Below are 13,684 nucleotides of genomic sequence, written 5' to 3'. Positions count from 1 at the left end.
GCAGCAAGCACTGTTACCACCAAGCCGGTGTGAATATTGCGAAGGCCATATGAATATTCTTGAGTGCTGCTTGTGGGTGAGTTTCTAGCCCTGGTGATTATTTCCTACGGCCCTGGACTGTGTGCGAGCAGTCATGGGCATGCACCAAGAGGCTGTTTTGGAGGTGAGTTAGTCTCAAGGCCAGTGAGATTTCTTGGCCTGTGGAACTGAATGGCTGAGACTAGGGTTTCTGTTTTTTAAAGTTTGCGTATATATGTGCCTGCCTCTGCCTCCCCAGTGCTGAGGTTAAAGGCGTGCGCCACTGCTGCCCAGCTTTAAATTATGTTTGTGAACGTGGGTGTGCATGGGCACTCCGGAGTGACAACTTGAGAGGGGTGGAAGCCCTGAGGCTCCATGGCGGAGCTGTCACACACACACACACACACACACCCATGGTCCCCATGGTGAGGCTTCCTGATGCTGTTAGGATAGCCCCTTATTTCCAGATTACATGTGGAGTGGCCTAGGCTGCTGTGACACCTGCCTGTTTAAGATGTAGACAGTGGAGACTGGAGAGGATTCCCAGCACCCACATAGCTGTTATAACTACCTAACTCCAGTTCCAGGGGCTCTGACACCCTCTTCTGACCTCCTCAGGGACCAGGCATGAACATTGTGTACATAGGCACACAAACAAGCAAAACACTTATACCCAGAAAATTTTAAAAATTTTGGTAGCACATGCCCTTAAACCCAGCACTCAGGAGGCAGAGGCAGGCAGAGCTGCCCAGCAAGACTCTATCTTTAAAAAAAAGGTAGATAGTGCAGCCGAGAGAAGATGTCCACCATTGTGTTAACCGGTTTAAGACATGGATGGTTGGCAGACTCAGTAGCACAGGCCTGTCATTCCAGCGACTGGGGTAGGCTGAGGCAGGAGGATGGCAAGTGTCAAGGCCAACCTGGACAACTTAGGCCCCATCTCAAAAGTGAACAGGGCTGGGATGTCAGTAGTAGAGAGCTGGAGAGCTGGCGCCCTGGTTAAGAGCAACGGCTGCTTTCAGAGGGCTCAGGACTGGATTCCAGCACCCATGTCTGGTGGCTCAGAACAGCCTGTAACTACAGATCCAGGGACCCAGCGCCCTCTTCCAGCCTTTGTGGGCACCCACACCCATGTGACATTCACTCAGGGACACAAATCCCACACGTAACAAACCGCTCTGCAGTGGTAGGAGTGTATAATGCCAATAGTTTTCTTGCTGGTTCAAATGCCCTGGAGCTAGAGTGAGACAGGGTGGATGGGGCTGAAAAATGGGGGCCCCAAAGCAGAGGTTCAGCATCTCAAGAGATACCATCTGGGTATGTGTAGGCAGGCCCAAGGCTGTCTGCACTTCTGACTTTTGGGGGATTCCAGAAACCTACAGATTTATATGAAACATTCTGGTCTTCTGCAAGAGCAGCCAGTGCTCTTAGCCACTGAACCATCTCTTCAGGCTGCCTTACTTTTTATTTACTCTTAAATTTTATTTCATATGTACGAGTGTTTTTCCTGCACATATGTTTGTGCACCACGTGCATGCCTCATGCCCACAGAGATCAGAAAAGTGCCTTGGGTCCCGCCCGGGGAACTGGATGGAGTTTCAGATGATTATGAGCCGCCATACGCGTGCTGGAGCTGAGCCCGGGTCCTCTGCAAGAACAGCCAGCACTCCTAATTACTGAGCCACCTCTCCAGCCCCCATTAATTTTTTAAGCTAGCCTTCAAAGTAATGAGTAGGATTTTCAAGCGTATGTGTTTATGTGTGCTGTCTGTATGAGCTTAGAGCCAGTGTCTGTAGAGGTCAGAGGACGACGTTCAGGAGTCCATTCTCTCTTTCCATTGCTCAGCAAGCATTTTTACCACAGAGCCTTCTCGCTGGCCCAGTTTGATTTTTTTCTTGAAATGGGGTCTTACTGGGTAGCACTGGCTCTTCTGGAGTGTACAGTGCAGATCAGAGGCTCCAACCTGAGTGCTGGGATTGTAGGTTTGAGCACTGTGCCTCCTCTGTTCTTGGATGTTAGGACAGGGTTTCCTGCAATCTAGGCTGGTCTCAAACTCACTGTGTACTGCAGGGTGACTTTGAACTCCTAATCCGCCTGCCTCTGCCTTTCAAGTCCTGAGAATGAAAAAACATGAGCCACCACACCTGACGTCTTCCCCCTGCCCTTCTGGGGATTGAACCCAGGAGCTTGGGCGGCACTGTGGTACTGACCGGCACCCTCAGCGCTGTATACTTTCTAGCTTTAATAAGCCCTCAAGGGGTTTGTCTTCAACCCATCAGCTCTGGTGCCACAGGAAAGAGAGAGCGTCCATTCCAGGAGCCTGGAATTCATTTGCAATGGCGTCATTGGCTGGCTCTGTAGACAAGGCTAGCCCCAGTATGGCTGAAGTTCTCACTGCAGTAACTCAGTCCATCTGGAGCAGTCCCGGCCTGTAGATGGCCGAGGTGCAGGGATGTGGCCCTTCAGAAACATTTCTGATGGCTCCAGCCTCTCCCCACAGCAGTGCAGGAATCACTGGAAGCATGCAGACAATGAGCCCCCAGAGCCTCAGGCCGTGTCATCTGCTAGGAGAGAAGCTGGCACTGGACCCAGGACAACCCACTGATGCATATCAGCTTCTCCGTCCAGATTCCCAGGATGCTCAAGGACACGAGCTCATAGCTCTCATGCCATCATTTCTAAGACCTGAGCCGGCTGCTCTCAGCTCAAGCATGCAGCCTACACCGAGTTCTTCTAGAACATAACTTTCGTTCCCAGGCTACCTGGCCAGGAGGGACGGAGATACTAATCAGGCTGTTTCCAGCCCTCAGCTGCTTGTCTCAGGTATGTGCCCTGACTGACGGTCCAAGTGTGTGCTTAGTGACTCAGAAACTAAATCATTAACTCGGCAGATAGCTGAAGAGCATGGGCGAGGAGGGCTGGAGGGCGAGGCATAGAGTGCCTGCCATCTGAGGATGCCAGGACAATGCTGGAGAAGGGCAAGTGCCAGCCGTGTGGCTTCTCAGGTGTGAGCAATCTTTCACGCCATTAGACTCAACACGGCTACAACTCAACAATCCACAGAGGGTACCCCGTAAAGAATGCCTCTTTCTTTGGGTGAGTCACAGGGAAAACTGGTCTCAAAACACAGGGGGCTGGTGAGATGGCTCAGCAGGTCAGGGTGCCTGCCACCAAGCCTGAGTTGGATCCCCAAGATCCACATGGTGGAAGGAGAAAACTGACCCCTGAAAGCTGACCTCTGACCTCCAAAGGCATGCCATGGCATACACACACCTACATGCACACACGTAAATTAAGAAAAGTAAGTAAAAACACATGGGCTTGGAGATACGGCTCAGTTGGTAGAGTGCTGGCCCGGCATCCACATGGTGCTGGGCTCCCACCCCGGCACAGCATAACCCAGCATTTCGGGAGTCAGCATTCTGGAAGTCAAGGCCAGAGGGTCAGGGGTTCAAAGGTCATCCTCAGCTACGTAACAAATTTGAGGCTAGCTTGAGCTACATGAGACCCTATCAACAAGTACACTAACAAACACACATAGGCATGGGTGAGAGTCCACACATGTAATCCCGGCACCTAGGAAGCTACGGCAGGGGGATTGAGAGTCAGCGGCCCCTTTCTCAAAACCACGTACGCACTTTTCTGTATTCATTTATTTATTTGTTTAGTTGGGGAGAGTATGCATGCCATGGTATGTGTGGAGGACAGAGGACAACTTTGTGACGTCAGTTCCTCCTACCTTTAAGTAGCATCTGGGGATTGAACTCGGCACATGAATCCATCTTTACACACTGAATCTTCTCACTGGCCTAAATTTTACTTCATTGCTTTTTATTTATTTGTGAGTGTGTGTGTGTGTGTGTGTGTGTGTGTATTTGCCACTGTGCCACACATGTGGAGGTCAGAGAACAATATGGGAGTCAGTCCTTTCTTCCTTTATCTTGGTCCCGAGGATGGAACTTGGCTTGTAAGGCGTGACAGCCAGGCCTTTACCCACTCGGCCAGCCCAATTTCTGATCAGTAAATTTTGAAAACACACACACACACACACACACACACACACACACACACACGATCCACTTGAATGCCGAGTCAAGCTTCCTGCACAGGCACACACCGGCGACCCAGGCAGAGCTGTCCCTCCCCACTCTGGTCCCAGCCCCTGTGGAAGGCCCCAGGAAAGCCTGTGCAGCTCCGCGGCGGCATCCCAGGAGCCTGTTCCCCGGGAGCTGGCCTCGGTGCCCTCCTCCCCAGGAGGCCTTGGCTTGTGTTCCTAGTGCCCGTGCCCAGTGGGGCTGGCGTGTGCCTCCAACAGCCGGGCACACAGAGCCAAGGGAGCTGGAGAAAATCCGTGGTAAAGGGAGAAGCGCCAGCAGCAGCCGGCTTGGGCAGCGGGCCAGGCGTCTCCGCCTCGCTGCTCAAGTGCAGACATCCCGCGGGGCTGCCCACTTGCAGTGGGGCTCCCAGGGGAACCCAGACCCCTTAGGAACCCTGCGGGCAGTGTTAAAGCCAGTGCGTCGAGCTGGAGACTGGGGCCCTGGTCGGGAAGGCTGACCTGCCGGAAGCGGGAGGTGAAGCCACTCTGCCAGCCCTCACCTTACCAAAGGCAAAGGTCACCCTGCCGGCTCTCACAGTGCTCCAGGGAGCCAGGGCAACACTGTCTTTGAGATCTCGGCGGAGTGGTCCGGCCCAGGAAGATGACTGGACCGATGTGGCTTCCGACCACAACTTTTTTTCATTCCTCATTTAGCTGTGCTAAGACAAACCATGCTTAAGAGTGGATGAAATATTTAACAGCGGCCATGCATAATTCATGCCGCGGTGACGCTCCCTTCCGGCCTCAGCCTTGCCCTCATTAGGGCTTCTCAGACAACCGACAGACCGACTGCCTCAAGGCCTTGACATCTGCCCAGCTCCACTTTTCTTCCCACTGCTAATTGTACATTTTTCTTGCTGACAGGTAGATATGATCATGTCCTCTGTTTCGGTCTCATGCTGGGCATCTAACCCAGCGCTTCACACGTAGGAAAGAAATCTACCTCAGACACAGAACCCCTGAATCACAGCCCAGCACCCAATATTATTCCATCCACAGGTATCCAAAGCAGAAACTACAGTTTGTTGGATTCCTGTCTGGCCCTTGGGTTTATCTGGACTTCAAAAGCAGAGGTAGAGCCCCTGCGGCAGTGGCACACGCCTTTAATCCCCACACTAGGAATGCAGAGGCAGGCAGATCTCTGAGTTCAAGGCCATCCTGGTCTACAGAGTGAGTTCCAGGACAACTAGGACTACACAGAGAGACCCTGACTCGAAAAACAAACAAAAAAAGAAAAAAGGTGGAAGGGAGGAAAAATGGTACGGGTGGGGGTGGGGTGGGGGTAGGGGGCGGGGTGGGGGGTAGGCTAGTGGGGGTAGGCCCAGTGGGTAAAGGCACTTGCTGCCAAGCCTGATGACCTGAGTTAAATCCCTAGGAGCAATATGGTGGAAAAAGAATAGACAGACTCCCACGAGTTGACCTCTGACCTCCACATGGGTGCCATGGCTTATGTGCACCCACACACACATATTCATAAAATAGATAAATGTTAAAAATTAAACACTTGTGCCAGGCGGTGGTGGCGCACACCTTTAACCCCAGCACTCGGGAGGCAGAGCCAGGCAGGTCTCTGTGAGTTCGAGGCCAGCCTGGTCTACAGAGTGAGTTCCAGGAAAGGTGCAAAGCTACACAGAGAAACCCTGTCTCGAAAAACCGGAAAAAAAAAAATTAAACACTTGTGTTTAGTGTAGTTTGAAACAGAGGTCTTATGTGTCCCGAGGCTGGTGTAAAACTAACATAGTGGTGGATGACCTTGAACTTCTGACCCTACTGCCTCCACCTCTGGAGCATATACCACTGACTCCAGGCTGTGTTGTGGTAGGGATGGGACCCAGATTTCATGCAAGGCAACCTCTCTTCCTACAGGGCCCCGTCCTGAACTGTGTTTCTGTGTCTGAGCAATGCTTGTGAGAAACAGATCAGCCATGGGTGGTGACACACACCTGTGATGCCAGCACCGCCAAGGCAGAGGCAGGAGGGTCAGATTCAAGGTCATCCTCAGCTACATAGCAAGCATAAAGCCAGACTGGACTGCATCAGACTGTCAGGAAGGGGGGAGTTAGAGAGGAGGAGGGAGGGAAGAAGGAGAGAGGGAGAGAAGGAGGGCAGAGGGAGGAGGGAGGGGAGGAGGAAGGAGAGAGGGAGTGAGGATAGAGGGAGGAGGGAAGGAGGGGAGAGGAGGGAGGGAGGAGGGAGGGAGGGGAGAGGGAGGGGAGAGGGAGGGAGAGAGGGAAAGAAGTATCTCTCTTTCCTTTCCAGAATTCTCCCAGAGACAGTGACTTCACACAGCTCTGCACTCTCAGGGCAGAGATAACCTGAAAGAGCACCCACAGTCCTCCATACTGTGCTCCTGATGTGTCAGAACACACACATGATGCAGGCGCATGCTGGGAAGCTGGAGCAATACCTCTTTTTGGGTTGCATGGTTCATTTGATTTGTTTTGGAGATAAGGTCTCACTATGTAGCACAGGCTAGCCACCATGTAATAATCATCATCTTGCCTTAGCCTCCCAGGGCCTAGAACTACAAGGATGAGCCAAAGGCTGGTGTTGCATGGTCATCTGTATATCATGATTTTTTGTTTTTACATTTTTATTTAATTGTGTGTATGCATGCACGTGTACCGTGGTATTAGCTCTCTGAGAATTTTATGCCATGCACTTTAACCATATTCACCTCCACTTCTCCCTCTGATCCCTCCAGATGTTCCTCCCACTCAGTCCTCCACAACTCCATGGCCCCCTTTCCCTCCCCCAAATAACCTACTGAGTCCAATTTGTATCGTCTGTACACTCACGGGCGTGTGTGGAGCCATCCACTGGAACACGGCAGACCTACCAGACGTCAACACCTTTGAAGAAAACTGACTCTCCCTCCCCCAGAAGGCATCACCTGTCAATCATCTCTCTAGGTGAGGGCTTGTGAGCCCCTCCCTGCTCCCTGCCCCCCGCCCCCCGCCCCCCGGCCCCCCCCCCTCCCTGCTGATGTCTTGGTCTTATGCAGGTCTTGTGCAGGCAGCCACAGCTGCCGTCAGGTCATGAGTTCAGGGTCCTGTTATGTCCAGAGGACACTGTTTGGCTCTGCTCCTTCTTGACCTCTGGCTTCTACAGTGTCTCCACCCACCCACTGGAGTTCTAACCCAATACCTAAAACTGGAATGCCCCAAGGCCAGTGGGTCACAGGGCAAGACACACCCCAGTCCTCCCACAGGCTTGCAAGTTGGACAAGGAGGATATTCTTGGTTTCACAGAGACACGGTCTCACTCTTATTTTTCTTGAAGTACAATGCCATCATTGGGTAATTTATGTTTCCATGGTGTCTTAGTTAGGGTTTCTATTGCTGTGAAGAGACACCATGACCACGGCAACTCTTACAAAGAAAACGTTTAACTGGGGCTCACTTACAGTTCAGAGGTTTAGTCCATTATCATCATGGCAGGGAGCATGGCATCGTGCAGGCAGACGTGGTGCTGGAGAAGGAGCTGAGAGTCCTACATCTGGATCAGCAGGAAGCAGGAAGAGAGAGACACTGGGCCTGGGTTAGGCTTTTGAAACTTCAAAGGCCACCTGCAGTGACACACTTCCTACAACAAGGCCCCACCTACTCCAACAAGGCCACACCTCCTAATCCTTCTCAAGTGGAGCCACTCCCAATGTCTAAGCATTCAAATATATGGGGGACATTCTTACTCACACCAACACAAGGTGGGTAGTCAGAGGACAATCTTCAGGAGTTGGTTCTCTCCTTCCTTCCACCATGTGGCTTCTGGAGATTGAACACAGGTCATCAGGTTTGGTGGGACGTACCTGTATATGCTTAGCCATTTCTCCAGCCTGGATTGTGAATTTAGGGATGACTTTGAGATGGTGTCTTGCTATGTAGCTAGGCCTCAAACCTTCAATCCTTTGCCCTCAGCTTCCCAAGAATAGAAATTGCAGCTTTGTGCCACCAAACTTTTTCTTTTTGTTATTTATTTATTTAATCTTTTTTCCCCCAAATTTCCTCTGAAATCACCACTTCTGTGGGTACCTGGTTTCCTCAGGCAGTCCAGTTATCTTTTCTTTTTCTTTTTTTCTTTTTTCTTTCTGTGGTAGTTTGAATGGGAGCGGCCCCCACAGGCCCATATGTTTGAATGTTTGATCCCCAGTTGAGAAGGATTAGGAGGTGTGGCCTTGTTGGCGGAAGTATGTCACTGAGAGTGAGCTTTGAGGTTTCAAAAGCCCAAGCCAGGCCATCTCTTCCTGCTGCCTGTGGATCCAGATGTAGGACTCTCAGCTCCTTCTCCAGCACCACGTTGCCTGCACACTGCCATGCTTCCCACCATGATGACAATGGACTAAACCTCTGAACTGTAAGCAAGCCCTAATGAAATGTTTTCCTTCATAAGAGTTGCCATGGTCATTGTGTCTCTTCACAACAACAGGAAAACAGCTAAGATACTTTCTTTCCTCTTTTTTAGACACTCACTATATTACCCTGGCTGGCCTCAAACTAGCAGATCTACCTCTGCCTCCCCAATGCAGGGATTAAAGGTGTGGGCCCCATACTCAGGTTCTTGTTATTTTTTTGGACAGAGTTTTGTGCAGTCCAGGCTGACCCTGAAGTCTCTATCTGGCCGAGGCTGGTGTTGAAGCCCTGATCCTCCTGCCTCCACTGCCTGAGCGCTGGGGTTACAGGAGCGAATCAGTCTGTGTGTGCTGGGAACGTAACTAGGGGCCTTGTGTGCACTAGGCAATCCTGAACACCACCCTTTAAACAAGAGAGGTGCCTAGCGACTGAGTCACAGCTCAGTAATGCCTGGGAACAGGGAGGGACCCTCACACTTCAGTCTTTTGAGATGTGTTACCGTCTCCTCTGTCGGATGGTGGACACACCCGCGATCAGGACAAACAGCAGCTTCCTGGGGACTGGGCTCTGCCATCCGGCCCCAGCAAAGAAGACGGGCTGGGGGTGTTGTGGGGAGGTCCCAGCTGGTCAAATACCTGCTGTACAAGGGTGAGAGTGGAAGTTCAAGTCCCTGGTACCCTGTAAGTTACGGCTGGGTACAGTAGCTGCCTGTCATCCTAGCCTTTGGGAGCAGAAACATCCCATCCTAGGCAAATGGCAACTTTTAGATTCTAGGGAGAGATCCTGCCTCAGAGAATAAAGCAGAGAGCCATCCAGAAAGACTTCCAGCATCAACCTCTGGCCTATACACATGGCTAAGCACACATGCACCCACACATGTAAACATGCATGCACACACAGCACGCACACTAAAAGAAAAATTCTCCCATCTTCTGCTCAACGTTTTGTGAAGAACACTTCAGCAGGTCATCACACTGACCGGCTCAGGCTTCATGTTATCCAAATCCCCAAACAGACTTGGTAAAACAGCTCAAGGCACTTGCTGCCGAGCCTGACAACCTAGAACCTAGGACCTAGAACCCTAGAACCCCTGTGGTGGAAGAAGAGACTCAACTCTGGCTAACTGTCCTCTGACCTCACACTCACGCTGTGACACACATGTGCCCATGCTCCCTCACATACATATATACACGTTTTTTTTTTTGAGGCCCCAGAAGGTTTTTCACTCACTGGGAACACTGGGGATCCTGGGTCACTTTTACCTCTGAGGCAGACCTCTGGCTACACCGACCTACGTCAACTCTACTCCAAGAACAAACTCCATCTATGTGTCAGGGACGCGTCCACTCTGCTAGAACTGTCAGGGGGTCAGAGTGACAGGAGTCTGGGGTCAGGATGGGCCAGCTCCTCCAGATGTCTTCAGGGTACAGGGATAACTGAGTCTGCAGCACAGACTTCTTGGCCACTGGTCCAGGCAGGTCAGTGAGGCTGCCTGCTTCCTTCCTGGCCAGCTGGAGTGGACCTCTGCTGTCTTCTGACTAAGCCTTTCTCCATCTCCGAGTTCTCAGCTCTCTTAGAGAGAGCCCGCCCGCCCGATGACATCAAGTGTGCCCTAGACAAACCCCTTTGATGATCTCCCAAGCCACTAATCAAACCAGGCTCTGGGAGGGTGCCATACCAGATATGGCCACCAGGGGGCAGGGATAGCCGGGACCAAGTCAGAATTTGCCATCCTTGGTCGCCACAGCACAGCGCCAGGTGTCTGTTCTGCAGCCTGGCGGGGGACCGGCCAGCCTGCGTAATCGGGTGGGGCATTGTGCCTCTGGCTCTCTTGGGGTCCTTTTCTAGAGACCCCGCATAGTTCGTTGAATCCCTCCCCATCATCGTCCTTCAGGGAATCGGTTCCTCAGCCTCCACAGCAGCCCCCCTGCACACCCATGTTCTCCCGTGTCTCAGAAGCCCCAATGCATGCTTGCTCACAAAGACCCTGGCTAGCAGGTTCACCCGTTAGGTTGTGACCTGGCCAAGCTTGCCCTGTCTTGAAAACATTAGCTTGTCCCTTCCACTCCCGGTGTGGTACGGAGTGAGGCTTTCTCTCTGTCAGACACTCTTACCTGCCCTTTACATGGCGAGCACACAGTACCCCTTGGCAAACTGGTAAGCTGCAGTGCACCATTAGGTAATGAAGAAACTGAGGCACAGAGAGGCTAAGCAACTCCACCAATCACACAGGGTAGCTATGCACACAGTTTTCGAACCCACAAAGGTTAAGTCTACCTGCTGTGTGGTGGCCACTAGAAATCCTTCCCTCTAAAGCTACCTACCATATTCAAGAGGAACCGGCTAGTTGAGGTAGCACATCTTTAATCCCAATACTCAGACCACAGGGCTACGTAGAGAGACCACATGTCAAAAAAACCCAAAAAACTCCCCCAAAAACCCAAAACAAAAAAAACAAAAGCAACAGCAACAAAAAAAGAGACATCCCAGAGCTTGAGAACATTTCTTTTCTTTTCTTTTCTTTTTTTTTTTTAAGATAGGGTTTATCTGTGTAGCCCTGGCTATCCTGGAACTCACTCTGTAGACCAGGCTGCCCTCAAACTCAGAGATCCACCTGCCTCTGCCTCCCGAGTGCTGGGACTAAAGGTGTGCTCCACCACATCTGGCTTCAGCTCTTTTTTAAAAAGAAAATAATTGTTTGTTTTGGGTTTGTACATGCCACAAGAGTAGAGGTCAGAGGTCAAGAATTGACTTGAAGGAGTCAATTCTTTTCTTCCACCATGTGGGTCTTGGGGATCCAACTCAAGTCCTCAGGGTTGGTGGCATGTGCTCTTGCCTAAGGAGGGATCTCACCAGTCATGATTTCAGCTCTTTCTGGGGGCCTCCCTGAGCTCGCCAGAGGTGAATATTCATATACTTTGTGCAGAAAAGTTGTCCATGTGATATGGTCACACGCCAGCTCACCCTGTCGATGAGACCTGGCGGGCATATGCATGAGCCATCCAGGGCCTGGCTGGGGGTGAACTTGCCTGGAAAGAAGTGAGTCAATTCCGTTCACTCCAGATAGGCACGGTCGGCCAACCAGAACAAGCATTCTGCCTAAGGCCTGCTGGCTGAGCCAATGAGTTCACTGGGGTTTCATGTAGGAACCTAAGTGACCCTGAGTCAGCTGCTGAATCCCTAAAACATCTTACCCCGGCCTTTGAGCTACGCTTCTGTTATGATGGTTAAACACCATGACCAACAGCAAGTCAAGGAAGAATGTTTGGTCTGGCTTATTGTTCCAGAGGAGGGGTCCACATGGCCACAGGAGGCCAGAGACAACTCTCAACTGCACACAGGATGCAGGAAGAACCAACAGGAAGTGGGCATGGCCGGAACCCTCAAAGCCCTGATGTGCTTCCTCCAGCAACCCAAAGGTTCCATAACCCCCTCCCAAAGGTTCCATAACCCCCCCAAAGGTTCCGTAACCCCCTCCCAAACAGCACCACCCACGGTGGGGGATTATTTCTCATTCAAATGCCACACCCAACATGGATGATGACTTCCCAAGAGCTGCGTGGATGGAGTCCCCTTCAGTGAACTGACGTCTTCTACACTCTAAAGACCATGTGCCCCGGGACAGAACTGCACTGAGCTGGAATCTCAGGGGAGGGTCCAACGACCCTCCCCAGACCCTTCTGAGAAGAGCAGCGACAGGCCTGATTGGAGGGCCCACCTCGGATGGTCACAGCTGCCTGGCACCTGGTGGCACTCGGTGACACTTGGGCCACTGATGTGATGGCCTTTGCAGGGCCTAGAAATGCCACAGCTGAGCAAGCCCGGAACCTGGTACAAGGGATGAACCCCGGGTCACCCAAAGCTAAAGCTGGACCCTACACCAGTGAACTCAGAGTGTCCAGACAAGGTCTGTAGCCAAGCCTGACTGCCTGAGTTCAATCCCTGGGAATCACATGGTGGGAGGCGAGAACCAACTACCCCAAGTTGTCCCCGACCTCCACACTTGCACACCCACACACACAATAAATAATGTAATAAAAATTCAAACGTAGACGTAAAAAGGAAGTTTCCACCGTGCGCTCAGATGTGGGAAGCGTGGCCAGGGCACAACTTGTGTGTATGTGTGTGTGTTTCTCTCTTTGACGTAGGCTCCTGTGCATCTCAAGGCCCCCGACCTGGTTTGTAGCCAAGAATGCCCTTAAACTCCCAATTCTCCTGCCTCCGCCTCAACTGGGGGCATTACAGACATGCAACCAACCGCCACAGGGCTTAGACCTGTGTGTTAAGGACTGAGCTGAGAGAATCTTGAAAAGCAGGTTGACAACCATTGTGTTCCTAGAGGTGAAGCCAAAAGTTGCCGAGTAGAAGGCCGTGACCTGGGGCCCAGCTCGGGGCTCCGGCGAGTCTGCAGGCACACACAGCAGAGTCTGCACACCCAGCAGAGGCCGGCCGTCGCCACTGCCATCCGCATTCCCAGCCCCAGGCCTTGCGGGGGCCCCGCCCCCACCCGCAGAGACCTCTAAAGCCGGCTGCCGTTCTGAGCCCCACTTGGGCGCCAGAGGGAGCTCCAAGGGACTGGCCTGGCTCCTTCCCACGGCTGGTTCAAACTGGTTTGGGCAGGGTGCGGCCTCTGCAGGCTTCATTCCAGGCCTCAGGCTAGCAGCACGTCCCAGACCTTTCCAGGGGCTGGGGAGCATGGGCAGCCTGGGCAAGAGCTCTGTGAGCGGGGCCTGGGGACCGCAGCCACGCGCCCTCTTGGAGGCTAGACCCTGTGCAGATTCAGCCCTTTGTTTAAAATCCTCCCTGTGTCCTTGGCGGGGTCCCTGGCACAGGGGTGGGGGGACCCGGTGAAGCCCTGAATTGGGAGGGCTCTCAGACTGTGTATCAACACCAATCAATGGCTGACCTGGTGGGAATGGGCAGGCCAGTTCCCCTTTCTCCCACGTCCCCACTTTAAAAAGTGGGGTGGGGTACGGGATTCTTAGAAACACAGTGATTGCGGGCTCCCCAACCCCACCCAGGATGTGACTCTTGAAGACAGGACAATTTCCCCAGAAAGGCCTCCCCAAGCCACTCACATTTTACACTTAGATTCCAGGCCCGTGTTTTGAGACAGGGCCTCATCTAGCCCAGGCTAGCTCCAAACTCATTAAGTAGCAGTGACCTTATAAACATTAATCCCCTGCCTCTGTCTCCAAGGACACTCTAAAGGTTGGCCATC

General features: G+C 52.3%; 1 long non-coding RNA gene across 1 annotated transcript; it reads left to right on the top strand.

Annotated features, from left to right (window-relative positions):
• The first annotated feature begins 1,296 nt into the window (after window positions 1–1,296).
• Window positions 1,297–12,524, top strand: LOC143273063 (uncharacterized). The gene is made up of 2 exons (XR_013050932.1): window positions 1,297–3,114; window positions 11,751–12,524. It is a non-coding gene; the product is annotated as an uncharacterized LOC143273063 (long non-coding RNA).
• The last annotated feature ends 1,160 nt before the right edge of the window (window positions 12,525–13,684 follow it).

Source organism: Peromyscus maniculatus, chromosome 4, assembly GCF_049852395.1.
Source record: "Peromyscus maniculatus bairdii isolate BWxNUB_F1_BW_parent chromosome 4, HU_Pman_BW_mat_3.1, whole genome shotgun sequence".
Classification (NCBI taxonomy): domain Eukaryota; kingdom Metazoa; phylum Chordata; class Mammalia; order Rodentia; family Cricetidae; genus Peromyscus; species Peromyscus maniculatus.
This window is presented reverse-complemented; position numbering and strand designations above follow the sequence as displayed.